At 36.4% G+C, this 26841-nt stretch overlaps 1 long non-coding RNA gene across 1 annotated transcript in view; it reads right to left on the minus strand.

Moving 5' to 3' along the window:
* Positions 1-13541, minus strand: part of LOC148213824 (uncharacterized) — a 328533-nt gene extending 314992 nt beyond the window's left edge. Inside the window, exon 1 of the long non-coding RNA XR_015793674.1 lies at positions 13404-13541. This is a non-coding gene — a long non-coding RNA (uncharacterized LOC148213824). The remainder of the gene's footprint in view (positions 1-13403) is intronic.
* Positions 13542-26841: the final 13300 nt, after the last annotated feature.

A 26841-nucleotide genomic window follows, 5' to 3' on the forward strand; every position in this document is an offset into this window, starting at 1 on the left:
GACTCTGGATGGCTTACAGCAACTAAAAACAATATAAAAAACAAAATACGAGACCAAAAAAACATATAAAAGCCATATAAAAAACCATATAACACAATCCCATTTTGGATCACAATGTGTAAAACTGAAGAAAACTTGAGAATGAAATAAAGGAATAGTAGTAGGGATGAACAAAGATCCCTTAAGATAATCTTTGCTCATTGGAATAATGCCTCTAATAAAGAACTGATCAAAGATAGCATTTTTAACAAGGAAGATATTTCCATTATTTCTAAGCAATCATCATCATTACTCTAGCAAGTGATAGTAACAAATTATTTTCAATAGTTGCAGTGAGGCAATGGAAGTAGAATATTCAGCATATAGCGAAATTTTAGGACTATAAAAAGCTGCCTTAAACGAGTGCAATTTTAAGTACGTAAGATGCTGTCCCACCACTTTTTTCTGTTTTTGACAAACATTTATGGTTTTGCTGTTAGTTTTTTTGGTATAGCTATTAATGTGTTGTTAGCTGCCCAGAGCTGTATTTGCAAGATGGGTGGCCATATCAATCAATCAATCAATCAAATAAATATTTCATTCAAAAATAACTTGTCATATTACCAAACATACCAGCCTCCAGCATTGACTTTATTTTCAAGAATGTGTCTCGTTCCACACAGGTGCCATAAGTTTTTTAAGAAAATAAAATTTATGGGTAGCTATAATCCTATGCCTTCCAAAATTTTACCAAATTGCTATTTTTAATGTTACTGAAGGGTTACTGAAGGTGGAAATTGTTAATTGTACTTGACTGGAAGGTCCTAATATTAACTACTTTTAATATGAATTCAGCTTGAAAAGTAAATGAAATAAAAGTGTTTAATTGTTCTGAAGGCCACCCCCCAGAAAAAGTGGGTCCCAGAAAAGTTGTTCATGCTTACCATATCTATAAGTGTCAGGCATGAAATACAAAACTTTTACAGGAAAACATATGCTTTGCCACTGAAAGTATTCTAACTTTCTCATCATCTTATACCACACGCTGTATAGTCATTTTTACAAATGCATAGGTTTTCTCTTTGTCTAGTCTGTAGTTTCACCCTGGGGACTAAGATTTCAATGTATGAACTCTATACAAGGAATCCTGTCTGTTGGAGTCTCTTGGAGTGAGTGGCTATAATAAATTTAATGAAATAAATAAATAAACAAACAAACAAATAAACAAATACATAAATAAATATTCTAGATTCCAATGTCCTAACTAAGCAGAGCAGAAGAACCAGAACATTTTAAAATAGCTACAGTCTTTTTATGTAATTTTTTATCTCCCTACCTTCATGGGAATGATACGGGTAGCAAAAATATTTAAACAGATCTCTCCCCCACCCCTGGCAAGACAAATATATTTATGGGGAACTTATAATTAGGTACATGGCCCAAAAGGAAAGCAGTTAATCTTATTCTCTAAATATCATGGCCCTAAGCCATTTGTCCCAATAACCAAATGCTTTTAAACTCTGAGATACTTATAAGAAACTTAGACTCAGATTTCCTAAGGTTTAATTTTTTCTGGCCCTGCAATTACAAAATATGGCATTATATAATCGTCTCTAACTATTACAAGTAGAACTAAGCATAGACAACTCATTACAAAACCTCAGTCCTTTTTTTTTTTTTACATACGCAAACTAGTATCTTCCTCACAGCTCCTCCCCACCTGCAGCAACTTCCTGAAATGTTTAAGTCCTCCTCAACTTTTAGTTCATTTTATCACTCATTCAATTCCAGATCATCTACATATTTACACACATTATTTGCATCCTATAACAAAAGATTTTGACATGTCATCAACTCAAACTCACCTACAACATCAAATGAAAATCAATTACAATGCAAATATATGTATATTTATTTGGACACATACAGATTTAATTGGATTTTTCTGATACTTACAGTTAATGTGTTGGCAATAAATTAATAACCAATTTTTTAAAAAAATACTTTTAAAATTGACTTGAAGAAAACTTTGTTAAAGCCACCAAGACTTTTCAAGGAAAAAACATGTTTCTGTGTGTAGTTTATCTGATGTAATAGGGAAAATACAGCACAACATTTTTACAGATAAAGCAAATAACTAACTATAATGGTTAACAGAGAGCTAGCTTGGTATAGTGGTTAAGGCACCAGACTAGAAACCCAGGGACCATGCGTTCTAGTCCCACTTTCCCTCAACAGGAGGCAACTACAAACCACTTCCAAAAAACCTTGCCAAGAAAACTGCAGAGACCGGTCCAAGCAATTGCCAGGAGTCAAGACTGACTTGATGGCACAAATAATAAAGGATAAAAGAATTTCTAACATTGACATAAATAACTTAAGTACCTATTAGCATTTCACAATTTATCTTGCACCAATTAAAAACAGAACATTCTAACATATAGGTGCTGGGTATATGATATGTCTAAAACCAAAAATTGACAAGAAAATAAAAGTACAAATGCTAGAAATCTTTACATTTTGAATGTACAGTGGTGAGTATAACAATAACATGGAAACAAGATACACCTTGTCCTATATTCCAATGTTTTCACTGCATGAAGAGTATTTCATAATTAATCTCCTGTTCCTAGTGTGTGCAAACTACTGTTCACTTAACTGTCAAGAAAATATACTCCACCAAAATCATTTTGATCCACTGATGTACAGTATTTACCTTTAGCATTTACTCTAATTCTTCCCTGACAGCACAGGGAAAACTTCTTTAATCAAAAGAGAATGTCTCAGTGCTACAGTCATGTGAAAAAGCACATCCCCACGTAAAGTGGTTTCTTTTCTTTTTTTTTTTCCTTTTTTAACCTATGTGGAGATATCAATATTTTATCTTCATTCAAACAGTGTATAAAGATAAAGGTGATGTAATTTAACAAAATCTATGAAAAATCAACTTTGCAATTGTTTGTTCAATAACCAATTAACAGATATGCCACTTCCTTCTGTGGAAAAAGTAATTATTGGCTCTAATACCTGATATTTTCCCCTCTGGTAGAAACAACTTCAAGTAACATTTCTTATAACTATCTACCAGTTCCTGACATCAACTGGGATTTTTTTTCCCACTCTTCCATGTAGAATTTTTTTCAGCTGTGTGATTTTTGAGGGGTTTCTTGCGTGCACAGCCCATTTCAAATCAACCTACAGCATCTCAACAGGATTTAGATATGGGCTTTGACTTGTCCATTCCAGAACCCTGAATTTATATACTCTGTGTGTGTGTGTATTCCAGCTATTTCTTAGTGGATTTACTGGAATGTTTAGGTTCATTGTCATGTTGTGAAATCTACTTTTGGTTGAGCTTCAATCTTCTGACAGATGGTCTTACAATATCTTCAAGCAACCTCCAGTACGATGAAGAATTCCTAGTAGATTCTATGATGGTGAGCTGCCCAGGCACTGATGCAGCAAACTAGCCCCAAACTATAATATTTCCACCACCATGCTTTACAGTTAGTATCAGGTTCTTCTACTGAAATGCTGTCTTTGGTTTTTGCCAAACATGTCTTCTGGTACTATGGCCAAATAGCTCTATCTTTACCTTGACTGTCCAGAGCACATTGTTCCAAAAGTCCTGGTCTTTGCCTAGGTGTTCATGAGTAAATATTAGTCTTGTCCTGATATTCTTTCTGGCCAGCAAAGGTTTCCTCCGGGCATATCTCCTATGCAGATCTAATATGTGCAGCTTCTTTCTAATGGTAGACTCATGAACTTTGATATTAATAGAGGCAAGAGCTACCTGTAGGTCACGTGATGAAATTCTGTGGTTCTCAAGAGACTTCGTTCACCATCTTGCATTCTGCTTTTGGTCTGAACTTGCTGGGACAAAATGGCCTGGACCAGTTGGCCATTGCTTGAAATCTCCAGTTGTAGATGATCTTCCAAACAGTGGAATGATTTATGTCCAACTGCTTGGCAATCTTTTTAAATCCCTTCCCAGACCCATAGGCATCTCTAACCTTCTTTCTGAATGCCTCAGAGAGCTCTTTCTAGGCATAGTGATACCACACACTTGAACCACAAAGAACAAATCAAATCTGAAGTTTACATAAGACAGGTTCCTCCCAAATCCTCTCTATCAATGTTCTAATCATATGCACCTGATCTGCTGCAGCTGATTCTAATTTTAGATATTTGAGGTAGTGATAAATGTAGAGGTGTACTTACTTTTTCTACATGCAAAATTTGCACTTATGTTTATTTAAATTACACAATGGACTACAAAATGTAAATGGGGTCTGATATTTATTATAGTATATCCCCTTTATCTATCAATATTGTTGAAATGAAGATCAAATATATGCATACTGAACTATGTTGAAAAGTCAAACATTTCAATGCAGTGTACTTACTTTTTCACATGACTATATATATTCATCCATAGGGTTGAATATATACTACTTCATTAAGGATCACAGATATCCAATTCTTGACGTGTTACTGAAACTACTTATACCAAATTATATGAGGTTATCAATAACAGTTCTAATATGTGTACATGATGGAATATTATTAATTTTCCAATGTCGGTTAAAACTTTTAAGTAATTTGAGCAGCTTTATAATCTTACATAATGGAAAGATGTGTGCGTCTGAATATGGATTCACAGAAACTCTACCACTGGATACCAATTGCAAAAAGCAGATATGTGCTTTGAGGGGTAGCAGATTAAACATAAAATGTATTGATTTTGAATAAGGCAAAACTTTTTTTCTTTAAATTAGTCTTGGTCAAAAGCCCTGGTAAGTTCTTTCTTTCTCAGCCACAAATATCTAGTGACGTAACACTATGCTTTCAAGATGTACTTAAAATATCAGTTTGCAATTACAACTTTAATTTAATTTGCTGGAAAAAAAATCTTTACACAAGTATGATACACTTACGCTTTGAAACTATTGAAGAAGACATTTAACATATCTCTACCAAGGAAGGAATCATTGCTCTATATATTAATATTTCATTTTCACTCTTCAGAAAAAAGCAAAATGGCATCAAAGCTAGGAGCAGTAAGATATAATAAAATCAGAATAAGCATAGTTCTTGATCACATATAACTTCTGTTTGAATGGATACTTCTAGAAGGACAATCACTGCATTATCAGTGAAAAAAACTGCATAGCTGTTATATGATCCCCTTTTTAGTATTTTTCTGACAGGAAAGAAGCAGTGAGAAAACACAAGAAGACAACATCAGCTGTTCATTTCTGTGAATGAGGCAGACCATTGCCCAATAAAAGCAGTATCTGGAAGCCTATGTAAATTTATAATGAACAATTAATGTAGCCCTCACAGTCTGCAGCAACACAACCTTCCATCTCTGTTTTCTGAAAACATACACAAACAGTTTGTCACTGTCCATTCTTGAGCACTAATTATAGGGAATCTTCTTTGCAACCAAACTTGTTCTTCCGAACTGCTGTGAATATCCTAGATCTTAGGAAGTTAGAAGTGGGTTTTTAATTTTTTTTTAAATATTCATTTTGTTTACTTTTTAAGAACAAAGACTCAAAGATTCTGTATCTGTTATGTTTCATATTATAGCATCTCTGTATTTTGCCTTTTGAATCAATCTGCCATTGCAAGACAAAGGGAGAAAGTGGGTGATAGGTCATGTTTGAGGAAATCCATAATCTTTCATTAAACAGAAAGAAAGAGATTTTCAATAGCTATTTCCCTGGAAGCCACATATACAGATATCACTGTTTTCCCAGGCTTCAGAGAAACCTTATTTTACTTGCAATGTCACACATAATTATACTAATCCTACCCTTTCATCTCAGACCTATTTCCATGCCCAGAAACCAGACCTACACTATAGAAAGAGGTAAGTCTTCTCAAAGCAAAGGTTTATGTATGCCAGTGGAAAAAATTGTCGATCAGCCAAAATCACAGAGTTAAAAATCTTTCATACAGTTCTCTCTATTTAATAAAATCTTGCCACAGGGATGGGCCACAGCTATAGAAGGATTTAAAAGGATGGGGGAAAGATATAAAGGAACAGAAAGCAGCAAAAAGGAACCAAGAAATAGAGTTCAGAAGGGCACTCACACACCTCTTTCACTACACTCCATGTATTTATACATATAAGATATATATTCATATACATATACACATGGAAGGCATCCTAACATAATCCTTTGTACTATGCCTCTGAACCACCTAAGGAGTATTACAACAATCAGGTCCCTGGTATAAGACTAAGGTGAACAGGGATCATCCTGGCAAGGATCCTCCGTATTTTCAGTGGGGATTTTTATATATATATATAATGGTTAATTATAGAAAAACAATTTTTAAAAAATCATATCCTAGTTTGGGGTCATTAAGCTTTGGTATTTTCCCCCTTGAATAAATGCTACCATTCTCAAAGGAGAGTCACTCCTTTCAGTAACAAATGTGAAGTTGAAACTATTATAGAAAATATACCCGAACTCAGTCAAAATATATTTAAAATTAAACAAGTGTAGTGTTGCTTTTTCAGAGAGAGTCAGCATTGCAAAGGGAGTCAAAGATTAACACAAATAATGAACATCAGAAGTATTTAGTATAATTAATATGATTGGTAAATAACATTGTCAATTTTTTTCCTTGCACATCCAACCAGTTTAGACTGCTTATCAATGACATGACAGTATTTGCTTCCATAAATACTTTGCCTATACCTAAACAGTAATCTGAAGAATTAGAAAGAATTGGAAGATTTTTGCCACATGAAAAGGTGTCTTTTTGAATTAGTTGCTTTGTACATCAGATGGAATGAATTTGTATTATGCCTGCTATTTAAGCAATCCATTAATTCAACTGGCAACACTGAGAAGGATATTCATACAAAGATCAAGGCAGACAAAATTATGAAGAAAAAAAAAGGACAATTATAAGCAATATGTTCACTCTGCTGGAAGAGTGAATCAGTGAAAAATATAGGGGCTACAAATATTTACATAAAGGAATCTTTTTCACAGGTTTGCAGATAAACTGTTCCTCCTCATATTCAATGAAGCTGGTGGAGATATAAAAGTATAAAAATAAATTACCCAGTCATCTGTCAATATTCCTCAATCCCTGTAAAGCTGCTCTTAAATCTGATCAACTTCTCACCTCAAAATGAGGTATCTCAGAATGCTTCCTGACACTTATTCTGGGCCTTACTGAGTTGCAAATAGCTTTGCTTTACATTTACTTTAATTGTCCTTAAAAACTTCATGTGGACTATAACACTTGCAAGTCCAGTGCTGGATATAATTAAGCTTTGATATCTGCTCAATGTTCTTAAAGCTGGCAGCATAAAGGCCATTACATCTTAAGACATATAATAAAGGCAATGAAATGCATCCAATCCAAATATCACTATGAGGCTCTGTCATTATTAAATATATATATGTACTAAATAGGAAGTACATTTCCTATATATACTAAGTACGAAGCAATAGAAGCATTCTCTATTTGGATGAACACTTCATGTAGCTTGTTATTAATTTCATGAAAATTCATTATTTGATACTAGGCAAAGCAAATAAGGAAAATTCCTTTAGACTTTGAAAAAAATGATGTGAATACAGATAAATATATAATCTCTCTCTGAAGATGGCTTGATGGGCTGCTTCTCAAGTATTATTTTTTAAGACTTACTAAATAAAGACCAAAAAAATAAGATAGCCTTCTCTAATCTGGTATCAGCACATTTGATCCTACTACCAATTCCAAAATTCTCAGCATGATGGCCTATGGCATGATGTTCTACTTGAAAAGATAAGTGGCTTTTGTTTTCCTTCAGTAGAGTAATAAACCAGCCCACACTCAAAAGAGAACATAAGAAACTATATATGTGTCTGTGCTTGTGCATGTGTGCATGTGCGTGTGTGTGTTATCTTAGAAGTATTAAGAATGCAGAGTTAGGTTTCAATTCTATGCTTATTTAACTGGGACTTTATTTCCAAGGAAACATGTTGCTCAATTAGCCTTCATAAAATAGTGAATCCTATATTATAGGACTGAAGCCTATATTACAAATATTGCCTGTTATTTCATGATTTTTTTCACATGAAGAATCAGCAACTTGGAATAAAGACAAGGAGAAAACATGATTGTTTCACTGAAAGCACAGAGACAACTTTTTCAGGCTTTGCATTAAATTATAAAAATTCAATAATACACAGCCATCCAATATTTCAATGTGATGCTTGATTTGGCTCCATATCCTGAATCATATTATAACTTTATGGTGTATTCAGTTCCTTTTACTGAATAAAACTCCAATAAGGACTTTGAAGTTCTATATAGACCATTACTTCAATTAATCATTGAAAATTCTATTGTAAAAGCAATAATGGTTATATTTCTTCACATTTTTATTGATGTAATGTCAATCGTACTGCTATCATTTATTTTCTAATAAGAACTACTGACTTGTGTTCTTTCCAAAAACCATATCACATGATGTAAAAATTATAGTAGTTCAATGTCATCAATTCAGTGTTAGTTCTGATTTACAGAAGTTCTGTCGATTACTGTTCATTATTTTTTATTACTGTACAAAACCTGAATACTAACACTTTGGTAATACTAACACTGGTAATCCTAGAAATCAGAATGGAGTTCATAGAGTGATTATTAATGGATAATATATATTTACCATGCACTCTACCCATAGTTGCATTTTAACAATTTATCCATCTTGAGTATTATACATAATATGACTATTATAACTTTTGCATTAATTTTATTTCAGAAACATTCCTTTTTTGAGATTCATTGTAAATATGTCTAATATAATGTCAGGCTTATATAATATCACATGTAATTCAGTTATTCTGGTTTATATGTGTAAAAGATTAATGGAAACAGGGTTTTCTCCCAATTTTAATTATTCAAGATGCAAAATACAGGCAAATACTTTTAAAGGATTTAACAGGTGAATTTAACTTAGCAAAGACCAAATGTTTTGTTGAAACTAAATATTTGTACAGCAGTCTAAACTGCAGTACCCAGTGCTATACATAAGTCTGGGAATTTTAAAATACTGTATTTTAAAAATATCACATTTTAAAATACTGTCTTAGCATGTACATAGCATGCATGTTCACAAACAATACAAAATAAGCATTCTATGATAGCATCAAGGTAATAATTTATTACATAACTTTCAAATAAAAGTACTTAATAAGGTGAGGTTACAATTCTATGTACAATTATTTGAACAGATACTTCAAAGTGAATGCTGAAGACTAGCTGCACAGATTCTGTAACTGTTCAAGATACTATTATCTGTGCCTTCTTGTATTTTTCTGCTCTTGTTCTCTGTAAGTGTCTATATTCATTAGTTCTTTTTAGCACAAAAAAAAAAAAATGGAGAATTCTGTAATAGGTAAAGAAATAAAATTTCTTTTCTACAAAATCCTACCAAGTTGGGTGAACATGTTACTTTTGCCCAGAACAAAATTATTTGTTACCTTCCATAAAAATGTTGCCTTTTTGCAGAAAAGGTATTCTAAAACTCATGTCAAAATGAATTTTGACAAACTTTATTATGATTATTTTTATAGGTGGGGTAGTGGTGAGTAGAAATTTAGATAGCTCTATATTTTATGAATGTATCCATAGTCTTTCTATATTTTTTTTTTTTAACCCCAACAATGATTCCAAAGGCTTCGAGGACAGGGACTGGGGAGAAGAATGGAAATAAACTCAATCTGGCCTTCTATTATTAACCAGTTTTAAGAACTGATAGTCATAACAAAAATGTCTGTCCATATGTTATTATTTTCACTGAGTCAGTTTGGTAAACTGCATTGTTTTATTTCATGTGAACATCATCTAGATAGTTTATCCTAAGAATATATTAAGCTAATGGATTTGAACTATATGTATTGACTTTAACACATTCAACAATCTTTGAGAATACTTAAAAACCCTGAGCTACATATATTTTGTTCTATTGGTATCTTTGAGAATACTTAAAATGTGGAAATATGCTCTGTATAACTTGCACGTGATGCTGTTTGGAAGGATTTCAAAGTTACTACTAGATAAAATTGAAATGCAACTAAACTACCCCTAACTATAAGTAATCACTGTACATTCTAAAATTAATAATGTATGTGGTGTGCCCTATTCACAATTGAGCATCATGCTAGCTTGCTTTTTGCTCTTTCTTTATTCAGAGCAGGCAGAAGTTAATGAATTGGTCAACCAGCATAGCTCTCCATTGCTTTTGTGAATTAAATCCAAATTATTGAGTTTGTAAATCCCTATTATTTTTAAAAAATCCTTGGGTGCCACATAACAAGAAGTAAAGAAAACAGTTTTTCCTCCACTAATTGCAACTGTAAGCAAGAACTGGTAGACGGTACTTTATTAGTCAGAAGTCCTATAGTAAGCACACGTTAGAGAAATTAATCATGCATTCCCTGCTGACTGCTTATGTATTTCATCAGGCCATTATCTGATCTGAATAACAAGAACAATTGCATAATGAAATGCATTAGTGCTGACACTAGCAACTTTACCCACTTCAAAAAGGTAAGTACTTCCCTAGCACAGAAGGGAAAAAGTTTTCCCTGACTGCAAATCTATTCCTTTTTTACTATCCCACAATGCATTCTTATTTATTCACTTGTTTCATACATTTTACATAATTATCAAAAGATGGCCTTAAGCATGATTAATCAAAGTATATATTCTAGGGAAATTATGTCAAGTCTTTTCCACAGCATCAAAATTGTTTTCCAAAACAAAGTTCAGCAATCCCGTTAAAGAGTAAACCAAAAAGTTAGTACAGAATATTTCAGATGTCTGATAACATATCCTTACCTATCTATCTACACATCCTTAGACTTAAACAAAGTAAATCAGTATTACTAAATATTGTGCAAACTGGCCAAGCATTTTTACTGGGAACCTTTGGCAATCTGATAATTTCATGTAATCTATGAAACCCTTCTGGAAAGTTACTTGCATTTGGAAGAATCATTCTGCTATGGGGTGTAAACATAGCAGGCCCCAATGCAAACCTCCCAAATGCAGCCTCCCAATGCTGAGAGACCAGAAGCCAAGTCTTCCCTCCCCCAGGCGATGACAATTGAAAGCAGGAGGGAGAAAGAGAATATATGAGTTGCAAAAAGATGGATGAATGGTAGGTGAGTTAGATTTTATGTATCTCTTTGCATATACTGCTCCTCTTCATTCATTTACAAGCAGGAGGGAGGAGGAGACTGAGAAGAGGAAGAGAGCAGGAAGCAGCAATCACCAGGGCACGCCCCCAAGGCCTCCAAGAGCTTTAATTCCAGCACACGCTTATGCTGAGTCAATGGCTGACTCATCAGTAACAGTGGAGAAGGAGCATAGCAGCAGCAACAGGGTGGTGGCTCCTCATTTCTCCCTTCTGTACCACTCTTCCAGTATACCTTTTACTGGGGTCCAACGTCTGTGCTGCAAAAATCCTGATGCCTATAGATGTAGTAGCAAAGAAATATAGGAAACTCTCTTTGCTATTGTAATCATCTTGCAGCTCAGATATGGTAGCCCTATCCTGCTCAACAAGATTTCTTGAAGGCATGGGGCAAGAAGTGGGTAACAAGGGAGACCCCAGTGGGGTTCTCTGTGTCTGGGGCCTCAATAGGGCTGTCTCCTCTGCCTTCACTGCATTTAAGACACTGGTCTGTCACATTCTGAACACTGTTAAAGAACCTATCCACAATCACCAGTGCTGATGTTTAAGTCCGTCAGTTCAGCCACCAAATGTCAAAATTGGTTCATCCTTCTTAGAACTTGCAACTTATCCCAACATTATATTTATGGGAACTATAAGCAATTGCCCCAACTAATGCTTCCTAATATTAATATGTTAAGCCAGTTTTAATTGGAGTTAGCACAGTATAAATAATCTTATTAGAAATGCCAGTAAAATAGCTGATTTTGCAAGAAATATTTCCATCTTTCAATAGAGCTATTAGATATGATTTGAGAGAAAGCATCCATAATAAGATATTACATAGCTACCCTTGACAGCTTAGAAACAATGGACGTTCAAATACAGGTTCCTAATGTATAAGAATTCTGAAATCTGAATAACTTTGGACAATGGAGCTGTGAAAGTATTATTCACACCATATAATTGTTGATGTTGCCTCAGTCTTCATCACAATGTCAGTTTCTGAGTTGTAGATGAAAACATAGTTTAATTTATGATTTATAATTCTTGAAAGCTCCAGTATATATCAAATCTCTACCCAAGAGAATAATGGGAGAGTATTAAAATCAAAATCCATTTGGCAATAAGAAATAACACTGAGATGTTATTGATTCAGTCAATACATTCAAAACATACTGATACAACTCTGTTTCTACTGACAAAGGTCTTATTATGATTTGAAATGCAGGGTGATGGGTTTGGGGTTTTTTGTTTGCTTGTTTTGTTTTTGGATGGTGGTTATTTATTTATTTATTTATTTATTTTGATTGATTATTTTCATCATTTAGTACTTCAACCTCTGTTGATAAAAATAATCAAACAAGTATTAGTAACAAATGGCATTCTTGTCCCAAGAATAATAATGCCTTTAAAACTTTTTTGTAAGCACAGACCCCAATTAGGTTTTTATATGCTGCATCCTTTGACTTTATCTTCATGTCATTAAGTAGTTCATAATATTCACGGCCTAATCCAAATTCAGGTCTCCCACAGAGTGCGCTCTCTGTCTGCCTCTTTCTCTATATGTGCACACATACATATACATACACATATGTACATTTAGAACAATGTATACATACGGTCCGTAAGGCTAAGCATCTTAGTTGTACCCTGTGCATGCACTGTATCACCAATGTATTGCTTAGACAGAGAAAACAATGAAACCAAATAGGGAATATCCTTGAAGAGAAGATTAGAGAATGGGGCTAAAATTAAAGCAACTAATTCAAGCAAGAAAACCACAGTAATATTACTACTGTATATTATTCTGGCAGAGTGAAATGACAGCTAGTGCTACCTTTCCATTTTAAATCCTCTAGGTGTCCACTGAGGAACAGTTTTGTGTAGCAAAGGAGAATCATACTCCAATACATCTGAACTCTGAACGTACTTCCACAACAGGAACAGTACTCTCCTCAACTCTTCTACCCTAAAATGTCCAGCATATTAAAAATACGAAAAGAAACCCAATGCACTCCGTGCGCGCACACACACACACACACCCCACCACACACACCCGCCTATCAGAGCCTTTAGGTCAAAAAGGATTAAAGATAACGCTTGTCTTTGTCCACATCTGCTAAAATTATGAAGAGAACGGGATTCTTCACATTACAGGACAGAAAGAAAGAAGCAGACTGTTATGATTCAATAATAGTCTGCACAGCCAAAATCGACTTACTATATGCAGCCAGCTCGGACCTCTCTGGGAATCTTAAGGAGTCTTCGCTTTCCGCTCCTGCCGGTCACGATAAAGAACAGTCCTCCTATTCCACAAAAGGCCACGAATGAACTGCAAAGAAAGACAACCACATGTCACAGATCCAGCAGGTTTGTTTTGGTGCTGAAGGAAGGTTGTAGACTGGGTGGGAGGGGGGAGAAGGCGGCCAGCACGGTGTTGTTCAAAAGTGCTCTCCCTCTCTCTCTATTTTCTTCTCAGTCCTCTCCAAATTGCAAGGTGGGTGGGAGCTTTATCTCTTTGCCCCCCCTGCCGCCCCGCCAATAAATAACTCAGTAGGTCGCGCGCGCCGTGCCCAATCGCTGCTCTATCGGGCTGAAGACGGTACCTGCAACTCTCTGACGCTGAAGCTGCCAGAGAGGAAAGAGTGTGGTGAGGAAGATATAAGATTTAAAAAAAAAAAAAAAGCGAGAGGAAGAAAGAACTAGGCGGGTTGTGGAGAGGTTGGCAGTCTGGCTCCTCGGTTAGCAATGGAATAGCGAAAGAGCGAGCGATCGCTGGGGATCCGGAGACCGAGGGATCGACGGCGGCGCTATCAAAGCGAACCTCCACGAACACGCACGCCCCTCCTGCTGGTGAGGCGAGTGGGAAGCGAGGCGGCGGTAGCAAAAAAAAAAAAAAAAAGTCTCCCTCCTGCACGCGCAAACACAATTCTCCCTTTTGCTCTCCCGGGCTCATCCCCACCGGCACCTAGCGCCAACCGCAGGAGCTAGAGACGAGCTCTTCACACTCACCTGCATTTCCTTAACGAGCCACTTGATGGCTGGCCGTGCCAAAGCCGCTCTTTTTCTTGCGCGCGGGTGCCTGCCTGCCTGCCTGCCTGCCTGGCCAAAACCCGCAAGGGAAAGGGGGGAGGCAGTATGAAATGTGAGCGAGAAGACCGTACCGAGCGAGAAAAGGGGAGGCGGAAGAGAGTCCAGGAATACAAGGGGACCTTTCTGGTTGCGCTTCAACTCTAAGAAAAGGGATGGGGGCGGGGTGGTGGTGGTGAAGTGTGGAGATAGCTTGAAAGAAGAGGACTGGGGAGCACGCAGCCGCTGTCACTGGAAGGTGACTGTCTTCTTTGTGTCACGTCAGGCGCCACTTTTAGTCCGCTCCTGTCAGGTCCGGACGGACTACTCCTTTTTGACCCCGCTCACAGGACCCTGAATTTGAACAGGGAGTTTATGATCCAAGCATCAGGAAGGCGTGAGGGAAAAAATCCACGATCTTTATGAACTTTCTGCTAACCCGCCCACCGCCTCCCTCACCGAGTGTGGATTTCACGGCGCGCGCTCCGCTCAAATTGTGGAGAGAAAGGAGAGAGGCTTCTCCTAATCTGTCAGGCTCACATTCGCACCCCACTCCCTTCCTGATTCTCTCTCTCTCTTTCTCTCTCTCTCTCTCTCTCACACACACACACACACAGAGAGAGAGATACAGGCCGAATGCCGAATGACTCTATAACCTCCTACTAAAGCTCGCCAATGTCTCTCCTTTACGGTGCATTTTTCCCCACATTTTTTTTTCCAAGGGGGGGAGGAATTAACAGTGTATAACGAAGTGTCTTATTCTAGTCACACAAGCCACCAGTTCAAAGCTGCCTTGCTTAAAATGGTGTTCCATTGCTTTCCCCTCCTATTTCTCCCCCCATTATCGCTTTCAAGTGTAAGTACACATGATTCCCGGCCTCTCGCTGAGGAACTGCTTTCCGTTAAAAAAAAAAAAAAAGGTGGGGGGACAGCTCCGGGGAACTGAGGGGCGTGCAGGGAGGAGGTCTCCCCTCGTCCTTCGACGAGCGGATGTCCTCCGTCCTCCTTTCCTTTGCCTTCTATCGCTCTTTGGCCTCTCCTACTCCGCTCCTGGGTCAAGGGGAGCGCCCCCCCACACCCACCCCGTGTTTCCTCTTCCGACTCCTTCTCCCCCAACGATAGTTTGTGTATTTTAAATAACGATTTCATTCTGCCAACCCGCAGGAAGCTTTGAACAAGATGCAGCTGAGCGTGTCGGTAGCAAATCTTCTCCCCTCCCCCCCAACTCATCCTTTCCGTCTTTTCCCCGCCCCGCAACCTCCCTCCGGTTGAATAAGCGGCTAAGGGGAGGTGGCTCCTCAGCGCCGTCGCTCATAAGCCACTTAAGCCAGCTTCTCCCTTCTTCTGATCTTCTTTGATGCTTTGCCTGGAAGAAACAGACGAACTATTGCTGACCTGGGTGGGTGGCTTGGTGCGCGCGCGCGTTTCCCCCTTCTCGGAGACAAACAGTAGCCTCAAGGAAAGGGTTTTGGTGGAGAAATGCTGTGGGAGGGAGAGCGAAAACGCTTCCCCTCGCTGCCGCGGCTCCGCCAGTTTGGAAACTATGAAAATATGTTTAGCTTTCTAAAGAATGCCAGAGAGATCTGGCGAGGATCTCTTCGACCATGAGCGCCTGGCCTTTACAGTATTCTGAATCTAATCCGAAATCCCAGGGAGAGGTGGTAGATCTCTCCAGGCGTTGTAACAAAATGAAACCTTTAGGAGCATTTCTAAATATAGGAAGTGAAGGGTAGCAGATCGACACACTAGCATTTCTCTTCTTGAACTGTGATTTCCAAAGGAGAAATCCAAAGCCTCTAAATGCTTTCCTTGGCAAGTGACTACAAGGCCAAAGTGTGACTCTAAAGCATTGTTGGTCTTCACAAAGAAAAAAGTTGTAGGTATATGCTAACAGCTTTAGGACAATTTAAACATTAATATGACTTAAACACTAGTGCATGAAATGAACTGTAATGTACTCAAGTTCATGGTGTAATAAACATGTTAGTCTTTAAGTTGCCACAAGGGTGCTGTTTATGCTGCCGCAGAAATGTATTTTATGCTGCAGCAGAAATACATTTTATTCTTTGGAAGAGTGTTTATAAATGATAATTAATTTTTCATTGAAATTTATAAAGTCTGCCATTATACAAATTGGGATCAAATTGGTAAAGTTTTGATTTTTTAATGTGCTTAGTTAAAAGCTCAAACTACATCAGATACAAAATTAAACAAGTCTGGACTAAATTTACCCAGTGTAGTCAAACCAAAAATCTCTTGTCCAAAGATTTGGCTTTCAACTTGATGGTCAACTAAATGCTTTTTTGCTCCTAGGTTACAGTTAAATTCAAGTTAAGATCTTGAAGTCAAAGTTCTGTAATAATAATACATGCTGCCATGAATACTTATTCATTCAATCAACCTTCTTCAAAGTGATACAAGTCCATAATTATGATACAATTTGCCCATAGAAGTGCACGTACATTTTTATTCCATTTTATTTTGTATACTCTACCTTTATAGGACTAAACTCAGCACACATAACGTAGACTTAATGCCAAGTATATAAAAAAAAAATACTCTCAAAAAATTGAAGGACAGTTGTGCACCAATATTTTATAGAAAGCTGTTGTAGTCTCCAAGTGTAAATTCACTTAAGGTGAATGAGCTTTGTTTAACTCCTTGGGTTGCACAGCAAATATAATTCCACTTGGATGAAAGTTTCAGTCTTTAGTTTATCTTTGATTTTCTAATTTAATATTCTACTGAAATATATGTCTCCCTTGTCAAAAATGATTGCTGGTGACTGACTGCATGGATCAGTTCATGCTGTTTTCTTGTCAACAATACAAAAGTAGTTTGCCTTGTTTGTATTCTGGATTTTTTTTTTAAAAAAAATCCTAATCTAGTGTACACCCCTGAAATTTCCTGCTGCTCATCCATCTAAGTACTAACGAAGTCCAGCTCTGCTTTGTTTTCTTAAGGATAGCCTAAGACAGTGTTGTCCAAACTTAGCCACTTTAAGATGAGTGGACTTCAACTCCCAGAATTCTCCAGCCAGCCATGCTGGCTGGGGAATTCTGGGAGTTGAAGTCCACTCATCTTAAAGTGGCCAAGTTTGGACAACACTGGCCTAAGATAAGTGAGATGCTGTCCCTACCATGATATATGATTACTGTATCTGAGAATACTTCAGATATTGTAAGAGAGGAAAACAATTTCCCAAACTAGTTTGAAGATTTACTAGTTGTTCCTTGACTAGCTTGGGGCTTACTTACTGAGCTATGAGGGGCTTTTGGGGGCTTACTTACTGAGCTATGAGATAAACCAACTACATTCATAATAAATGTTAAGCATGCAAGTTAGATAAATCGTCTTCAACTTCCTTTATTTCTGGGAGCGAAAATCTGGATGACCACTAGACAGCAACAAAAATACACAGATAAGTAACTGGCTACTTGCATTAGAGTATCTATCTGAATGTTTGCCACCCAGACATAGTAGCCCTATATTAGTGAATATATAATTTTACACATATAACTGTGTATGGATCAGAATCATAACTTTGATATCAGGCCATCTTGTATTTTTCTCTTACCAGCTTTCTGTAATTTTCAAATTCTTTACATATTTGTAACTTTTGAAATAGAGTAATGTTCTATCACCCATTTTGGATGTTTCTTATGGCCCATTCAGCAATCTCTGCCTTTGGAGCAACTGACTTGACTTTCCACAGATTTAAAAAATACATATCCAAAGCCATATGATGTGCAATTATATTCAAATTTTGTTTAATAAATTATATCCTGTGTCTTAAATATATGTACAACTCATTTCACCATTTGTAATTACATATTTTTACACAAGTTAAATTTCTACAGAGTCATAAATCATTAACTATGATTGATATGCATATAATGTGAGATGCTTATGCTCTTGCAAGTAATGGTGCAATCATTTTCTGGCTTTAGAGTTTTAAAAGTAAATAATAGATTAAATTAGGTTTATAATATGAGTTGTGTTGTTTATTTACTGTTCATCAAATTACTACATGAAAATTAAAAGTATTGTCTGTAAGAAGATGGCAGAAATTTCACAGCTTGCTTAATTTCTGTGAATTGGATTGTTATTAAAATCATGAGAGGAAACAAGAATTTGGCAATTCTGTATTCAGCAAGCCTATTTTCAGTGAAGACCTGAATTTACATGCAAGTAAATCTGTTTAATATTATAGCACTTAGCAGAAAATCCGATATATTTTTTGTCATAGCTCTGAATCAAAAGTGCAAAGATGAAGAGTACCTGTATTTTAGTGACAACTCAGCAGACTTAACACAATTTATATTAGTCTGATATTTATGTATGATGAGATATTTATCTTGCTTTCTTTTTAAACTAGAAAAGTTAATACTGCAGTTTAAACATGCTGTCTTCATAAAGCAATAGGAAATGTTGTCCTGCTTTTTTCAGTCTTAGGCAGCAATATCCCCAGTTGTGTTTTCTTGTAAACTAATATAAATCTATAATAAGGTTCTTAGAGGCACACAGCTATTAATTATTTATGTGCTTATAAATGTTTGTAGGTATATGTAGAACTTCTGATTATGTGTGTAATTTCCAAGATCACCTTTAAAGCACGTTTGCATTGTTTAGGCTAGAACCACTCTATAGTGAGATGGCCAGTGAAATATTCGAAATATAGCTAACTAACTAAATAAATCTATTGTATAAGAAGCATGTTTTTTCACTTCTCATTTATGAAATCTTTGTAAAACTGTATAGAAACTGATGCAGACAGCGTAATCCAAACTTGATACAGAAAACACTAATAAATACTGTACACAAAACAAGAATGACTTTTGCCAAATCCTAATCCGATTCACAATTTGCAGCTGAGAAGGATCCAGTTATATTACATTCGTTCCGTAGGCTATCAACAGCAAGCATGTTCTGTTATAGACACTGCACCTCTCTGAAATATTACATATATTATAAGGTTCTTTTATGCCTGTTGAACCCTGAAAAATTAGCCAATATTACATTTCAGTATTATTCTATGAGAAGTTGCTCAAATCAACTAGACAATTCATTCACTCAGAAATGGAGAAGCAATCTATCTTTACTTCTTTCTAATGTAACTGCACACTGTGCTTCTTCTAAAGCAAGAGTGATTTGTGCACCTGCATTTCTGCAAATGACTCACAGTCCTGAATTTGCTGACTTAGTTACCATAAGCATTTCTTTGGGGGCATACTTTGTCCTGTTTTCCTTTTGGCCTGTGCACTTTTGAAGTCAGACATTACATTTAATAAATAATGGAAATTAACTTAAGGCTGACAAAGAAAAATAAAGAGGACAAGAAGTAAGCAACACTGCTCTCCGTGGCATGCCTTCTGCTTGGCCCACATTAGGTACTAGTCTGAATAATTACAACCTTAGCCTTTTTAAATGCATGAAAAATATAAAGGAAGGAAACGCTTTAATTTTTAGATTTCCAATTTATATACGTACAGTAATGTGTGCTTATGAACATGCTAGAATATTATAGGAATAACTTCATTTATATCAAGTACTTTTATTCTGCTCTTTAGTCAAAAAGAGCAGATTACATAATCAGTAAACATAAAAAACTCTGTACTTACAGATGGACAATCTTTTAAAATTTTTGCATGTTTAAAAAGAGATGGAAATCATAGAAAAAATGAAATACAGAGTTTGTTTTGTTCTTATTTTTGCAGTACATCCATTCTCTTAAGATTTACCCAGAATGAAGTTCCAGTGAGTTTAATGGAACTTGCTTTTTAGTAAACAGAATCACACTCTTGATATTAGTGCAATCCCATATTCACTTCTGAATGTACCATCGCACCTATGCAACTGCCATGTGATCATGGGAAAAGGTATAACTGCTTTAAAGAGCTGCAAACAAGAGCTTGGTTTGCGTCCCTAGGAGATTTAAGCACCTTTTTTAGAATAGAATCTATAGCACTGCAGAGCCCTAGTTAATTATTTTTGCTAGTATTGCACATTTATGTTGGTGTTTAATAAGAAAGAAAAGGAAATATACTTATTACAAAATTGGAAATACTTAATTACTTCTTAGGAAATGAAAGTAAAAGCTTTTCAGTGCTAAAACAAATCTTAAGATAATGTTCTGAGGCTAAAAAATAAGTGGATTTCCATTTCTATTTGGCCAGTGTAAGAGTTTACTGAATATGTATAGGTAGTCCTCAATTAATGACCATTTGTTTAGCGACCGTTTGAAGTTACAATGGCACTGAAAAATGCTACTTACAGCCAGTCCTTGCACTTACATCCATCACAGCATCCCCACAGTCATGTGATCGCGATCCAGGTGCTTGGAACTGGCACATATTTATGATGGTTGCAGCGTCCCAGGGTCACGTGATTGCCATTTGTGATCTTCCCAGCTGGCTTCTGACAACCAAAATCAATAGGGAACCATGTGATTCACTTAACAACTGTGTGATTCACTTAACCATGGTGATTCACTTAATGACTGCCACAAAAATGTCATATAATCGGTTGTGGTCACGTGATGCCTCATTTGACAACTGCCCCGCTTAACAAATTTTGTTAATTTGTCCATATTGTGGTTGTTAAGTGAGGACTATCTGTACTGAACAAGGATCATTCAGCTTCTTGCTGGTTTATACTTTCTAGGAATATTTGGAATATAGTGTGAACAAAAATGAGGCTTTCACATTTCAGATGGAAAACAGAAATTAGACCACTTTTCAGGACCTTTATAAAGTTTATGTATCACCAATCCATTCCAGCCTTCACAAATATGCCTGAACATATGGATGATGCTTTCTCATATAAACATGTGGAACACTTTATAGATTGACTTGACACAACTTCAAATAAACAATCAAGGCATTCATCAGAGAAATGAGAAAGCCACTTGCCTGTACAGCCCTAAGAATGCTTAAGTGTATTCCTTGAATATGTGGAACTATTTGTCTGAAGTCACCTCAGAAACACATGCTTACTTATACTTTCTTCTATTGTTCTAAGTACATATTGTATAAATATGGAATAAGAATCTGCATTGACCTTAACTGTCCTAATTCAAATGCAGAATGGTCTGTTGATGTTATCCTTCCTGTGGTGAAGTATTAGGTAGTCTCCAACCTACCACAGATGTCTCTTATGACATGTTGGCTTCACGTAAAAAGTAGCATGGCCTGATTCATAAAATCTTTCTTCTCTTCTTCATTCTGAGAGTGCTAAGAAAAGAATAACTCAGATACCACATACAGAGTGGTAGAAGACTCAAAGAGGGAAGTAAGAAAGAATTGGACTTGTGACAATCCTGATAAAAACTATCCTGATTTAAACTTTTGGACAAATCTATATAATGAACTGTAGCTCTTTACTGAATTCAGACTTCTCTGAATGTTATCTGCAGTTTATGGTTTACAGAAGTATCATAGTGAATTTACAAAGTATATTTTTAAATAAAATACATTTACAAATGCATTGTTTAAGCAGAAATATGTTTAGCATTTTGGAGAACAAATGTTCAAAAATCATATTTACACATGAAGATTGATGATTTTTTTGAAAAAAATTGAATACAGTACTTTGGAGTGACAATAGACAAAAATAGTTCAGTTCTGGGTTGGGTCAGTCCTACAGCACAAGCTGTGTATCTTATCTGTGGCATAAATGTTAAAGTCAATACTATTTAATTATTTCTTCAGAATTATATATTTATGCTTTTCATTTTCTTACCTTTTCTTTATAAGAACACTTTATATAATTAGAATTCAGCTATACAAATTGTTTTGTTATCATACTCTGCTTTTCACAATATGAAGAAACAAAAATACTATGAATTTGAGAAATACAGTGGCTACGGCCCAAATAGCAGGTGGAACTAGGGCAAACTATTCTTGATTAAATACAATGACTCCGCACATCTTTAATAATACTCCTTTGATATTGTAATGAATAATAATTTGAAAACAACTTTTGAAGGGAGGTTTTGGAGTCTACACACAAAGATTGAGGGTCACTTACTTTGTTTTTTCTTCATTTTTCTTCATTTTTACTTGTTTTATTCATCAAAACCTGGATATCCATGTGTATCATCAGCACTGTCACAATATCCCCTAACTGCTGCTGTTTGTGGCTTCAGCCAGCCGAAACAGCAGCTTTATATATGCAGTTCAAAAGAAGATATTTTTCTTTTCCACTGTTTCATTCTTTGCCTCTGTAGTGTTAAAGGCTTAAGAACATGACCACTTTATAGTAGCAATGCTGTGTACCATGTGGAAGACATTCTCCAATCCTAATGCTTACTTTTGGGAAGTTCTAAAGTAGCAGGACCTTAAGCAGATCAGTTTGCTTCTTCTCCTCTCCACTGTCATTTGTATGTCTGTCTGTCTGTATTTATTTGCTTCCATTTGTATGCTCCCTCATCTAGAAACTCTAGCCTGCTTACAACATATGAACCTAAGAACAGCCACAAAATCACCATACAGACAATGCATGTAGCCATACAATATATACTGTATGCATCTTGTGTTAATGAATTCCACAGGTGATTATAAACTGTGTGAAGAAGTGCTTTTGTCTGCTCTAAATTTCATTTCAGCCAGCTTCCCTGGATTATTCTTGGCCTAGTGTTTTGAGAGATCAGGTAAAAACTTTCTTCCTGTCTACTCTCTCCATGCTGTGGATGATTTTACTTATCTCAGTCGTATCCTTCCAGGTCACATCCTTTTGTAAATGCACCAGCCAGAACTCTACACAGCATTTGTGGAAGGACAGGCTGCCTGAGCAAATTAAAAGCATGTGTGCTAATTCTGCCCCTCCCTTCTAAGCCCTCCGCATCATCAGGAGGACCCAGCTCCCAATCAAGCAGCAGCATTGGGCAGTAGGCAAGGGAGGAGGAAGACAGGCAAGATGTCTACCTGGAAGCTCTGCAGCCACAGGGCTCATGAAGAAGAGGCTGAATAAACAGACCCAAAGCCCAGGAGTCAAAGTAAAGAGGCAAATTAAAAGATATACAGCCCTGATGAACAGAAACAACAGGAAAGGAGGCATCAACTGAGAAAACTCGGGTGAGAGAGGCTCCCTGCCACTTCCCTCAGAACTGGTGTGAGATAAAAGTTCTTCAAGCCATTTCCTTCAGATGGAACAAAGATTCGGAAGAGGAAAAGAGTCAAGAAGTCCATCTGGGAACACGCAAGCTGAAAACATGAAAAAGAAACAAACTAGAAAAAAAAAAATAAAAGATTGAACTCTTTAGAAAAAAAGAGTATGGCTCTATAGAGAGTGACAATAGAGGTATATGAAGATTAAGACCACAAAAATATGGTCTAGAAGAGCACATGTTACACCTCTGCTTCGTGAGTTGCATTGCCTGCCAGTTTGCTTCCAGATCCAATTCCAGGTGCTGATTTTGACCTTTAAAACCCTTCATGGCATGGGGCCAGGTTATCTGAGGGACCACGTCTCCCCAGTCACATCAGCCCACCCCATTAGATCCGGCATGGAAGGTATGCTATGTGTTCCATTGGCCCGAGACTTGTATTTGGTGGGTCCCAGGAGGTGGGCCTTCTCTGCTGTGGCTCCATCCTTGTGGAACATTCTGCCCCCTGAAGTGAGGCTCGCCCATTCCCTGCTGTCATTTAGGAAGTCCCTCAAGACCTGGTTGTGTCATCAGGCCTGGGGGGTCTTTGGGGACCAGAGACATTCTTAGATGGCTCCACTGTAATTGATATTCTGCTCTCTTCATGGGGTTTGTATATTTTAAAATCTATTTTTTTAAAATCTGTGATAATGTTTTTATTCTAATAATATTTTTTATCTTTTTATAATGCCTGTTTTTATTCACTTGTTATTTTAATTGTTGTATGCTGCCCAGAGTCATTTTGTGTGAAATGGGTGGCTATATAAATGTGATGCATAAATAAATAAATAAATAAATAAATAAATAAATAAATAAATAGTCAGCAATAAGCAAATATACTGGAGATAGAGAACAGAAAGATATGAAAATATAGTGAAATTGGACTTTATAGTGTAGATAAAGAGCTTATAGGAAATAGTTAAAACAGGAAACGGTTTTATTATTAAGATTAATTTCTGAACTATTTGAAGACATTTATAATTTACAATTCCTTTGTTTTTTATTTATAATCTTTCCTTTTGTAAAATAAAAGTCTTCCCCCAGCCACTGATGGGAGATATAAAAACCCAACCAACTGTCCAGGTTTCTAGAGCTTTGTGTCTATTGAGTCTGGATCAATTGGGTTATTGGTGGTTCAGAAAAAGAACTGTGACAATGCTCCAGTTGAAGACACCCCACAGATTTGTATAATGTTGGCATTTTTATTTTTAATACCTTTCCTAATGATTCCTAACATGGATTTTGCCTTTTTTACAGCTGCCATAGATAGCTACCAACTGCTAAACAGCCTCTGATAACAAGATAAAAGGAAGGGACTGTAGAATAGACATTGAGGCTGTCCAAGTGATTTTGTTACGCCCAGCTATTGGGGGATGAAGTAAATTTTGTCCAGAATGTACAAACTACCCAAGCCAAATGCCTAGCAAGCTGGAGGAAGAAGAGTGATCTTATTGTTCTATGTGAATAGAACAGAATTAACTGAGCACAAAGAAATGATTCTTAAGAGCTTTTCCTCCTTGTGGATTAAGATACTATACTGCAAGAACAGTGACTGCTGTCAGCATCTAACAATATCTTGTGTGGGAAGTTTGCTAATATTTTTGTCTTAACACAGCATGAGGACTTCACTAAAGGAAGTGACAAAGCTGCAAGGAAAAATTCAGAGGAATTGTCTCACTTTCACTCACTCACGTACACACACTCACCGACTTGCTTTATTAGGACTTATCAAGAGATATATTTCTTCCCCAACCAAACTAAAAATATAAGACCAACTAGTGACCATATTCCCTAAAAACTAGGCTGTGCTTTTTCTGGGTCAGGAATATAAGTTTTTAAAATAAAGTCTCCTTCGGGTCAAGCTCCATCCCTGATGAATTCATGTAGTTTTCCTGGCAACAATACATAAGTGATAGGCCATTACCTTCTTATGGGATTTTTTTTTTCCCACTTCCTAGTCTAACTTTACCGACATGGTATTTGCTGGTGATCTTCCAATCCAAATACTAACCAGGTCTGACTTTCTTAGCTTTTTGAGATCAGCTTACACCAGAAGGGGATATGAATCAAATCTCCAGAAAAAAATAGAATTTGGCCAGAAAGAAAAAACAAATTCTGTCAGTAATGAGCATCAGAGATTATTTTTTTGATCCATCATTCAGATGCCCTTGTAATGCTAAGGGACGTAGATAATCAAGACTCATGTTTTCACTCCTATCCTCAGCATTTTATTTTAGTGCTTTGGATTCAGTTGCTTTTATTACTTCATGAGTTGCTACAAAGAGAATGTTATTCAGGGTGATAAAGAAGAATTGTATGTTCAGAATAATTCATGCCAAGTCATTATTACTAGGGGAGAAATAGGACTTGTCCTGAGCTCGATCTAAATCTTACTTAATAATGCTATTGGCTTTCTTGTAATTTCCATGTACAGCTATAAACTGAAAATATTTAAAGTGGTATGTAAACTTGTACAAGTGAGGTAAATATATCTGAATATTCCATAAGCATTGATGAAGAACAAAAATTGCATTCCCTTATATGAGCTAATGTATTGGTATAAAATGAAGAAGAAGGAAAAAAAACTAGGATGTCCTTTACCAATGCATTATTATTATAGAATTATATGGGACTATTTCTAAAGAACTGCAACACAAGAGAATCCTTCCTAAGTATTGTTTACAGCAGAAATAGAGTTGAGGGAGAAGGAGGTACAGAGCAGAATGCAAATGAAAGAGATATTATTTGCAAAATAAAAGGATTTAAAGGAGAACTTGATGAGTTGAGGATTTCCAGAAATGATCTTGACATTCCTGCATTTCCAGAAATGATCTTAACATCTTCCTGGGGCAGGTAATTTGATCTGGCACTTAAGTAGTCTCTAATTTTGAATCTAAAGATTTTGATGAATTACACCCCCATTATCCACAATTAGTCTGGCCAATGTTCAGGGATGATAGGAATCATAACGCAGCAACAACTGGGATTACAAAGTTGGGATCCACTGCTTTACATAAATTGAGTTAAGCAGATATGTGTGATCTATGAAATGTGGCCAAATGTACAGGAGATGTGAGTAGGCAAGAAAATGCCAAGGTTGTGCTGGGGGATTTGGGATGGCTTTCCACTAAGTTTTTATCTTTTTCCTATCTATCCAAGAAACTTGACTTGAAGTTTTTTTGTCCCTTCCCTGTCAGATCAAATCAACACAGCAGCCATCCATTTGCCCTTGCCCACCTCACCTCATTGAATGTATCTTAGGTGTCCGCCATTCTCATATCTGCCAGTTTCATCTGAAATATCTCCTGAAATACCTCCTGACTTTCCAGACAATGATCACAAGGAAAAAGGATCCTTGCTTCCTGCCTCCTCAGTCTCTCCAGTTGCTGCTGCCGGGCAATAAGAGAGAGAAGGCACCTTCCAGCTTTGTCTAAATTTTCCATCT

The sequence above is a fragment of the Python bivittatus genome, unplaced genomic scaffold (assembly GCF_059951505.1).
Source record: "Python bivittatus isolate LINGU-HERP-01145 unplaced genomic scaffold, Pbiv_v1 ctg000850_np1212, whole genome shotgun sequence".
In the NCBI taxonomy this organism is placed as follows: domain Eukaryota; kingdom Metazoa; phylum Chordata; class Lepidosauria; order Squamata; family Pythonidae; genus Python; species Python bivittatus.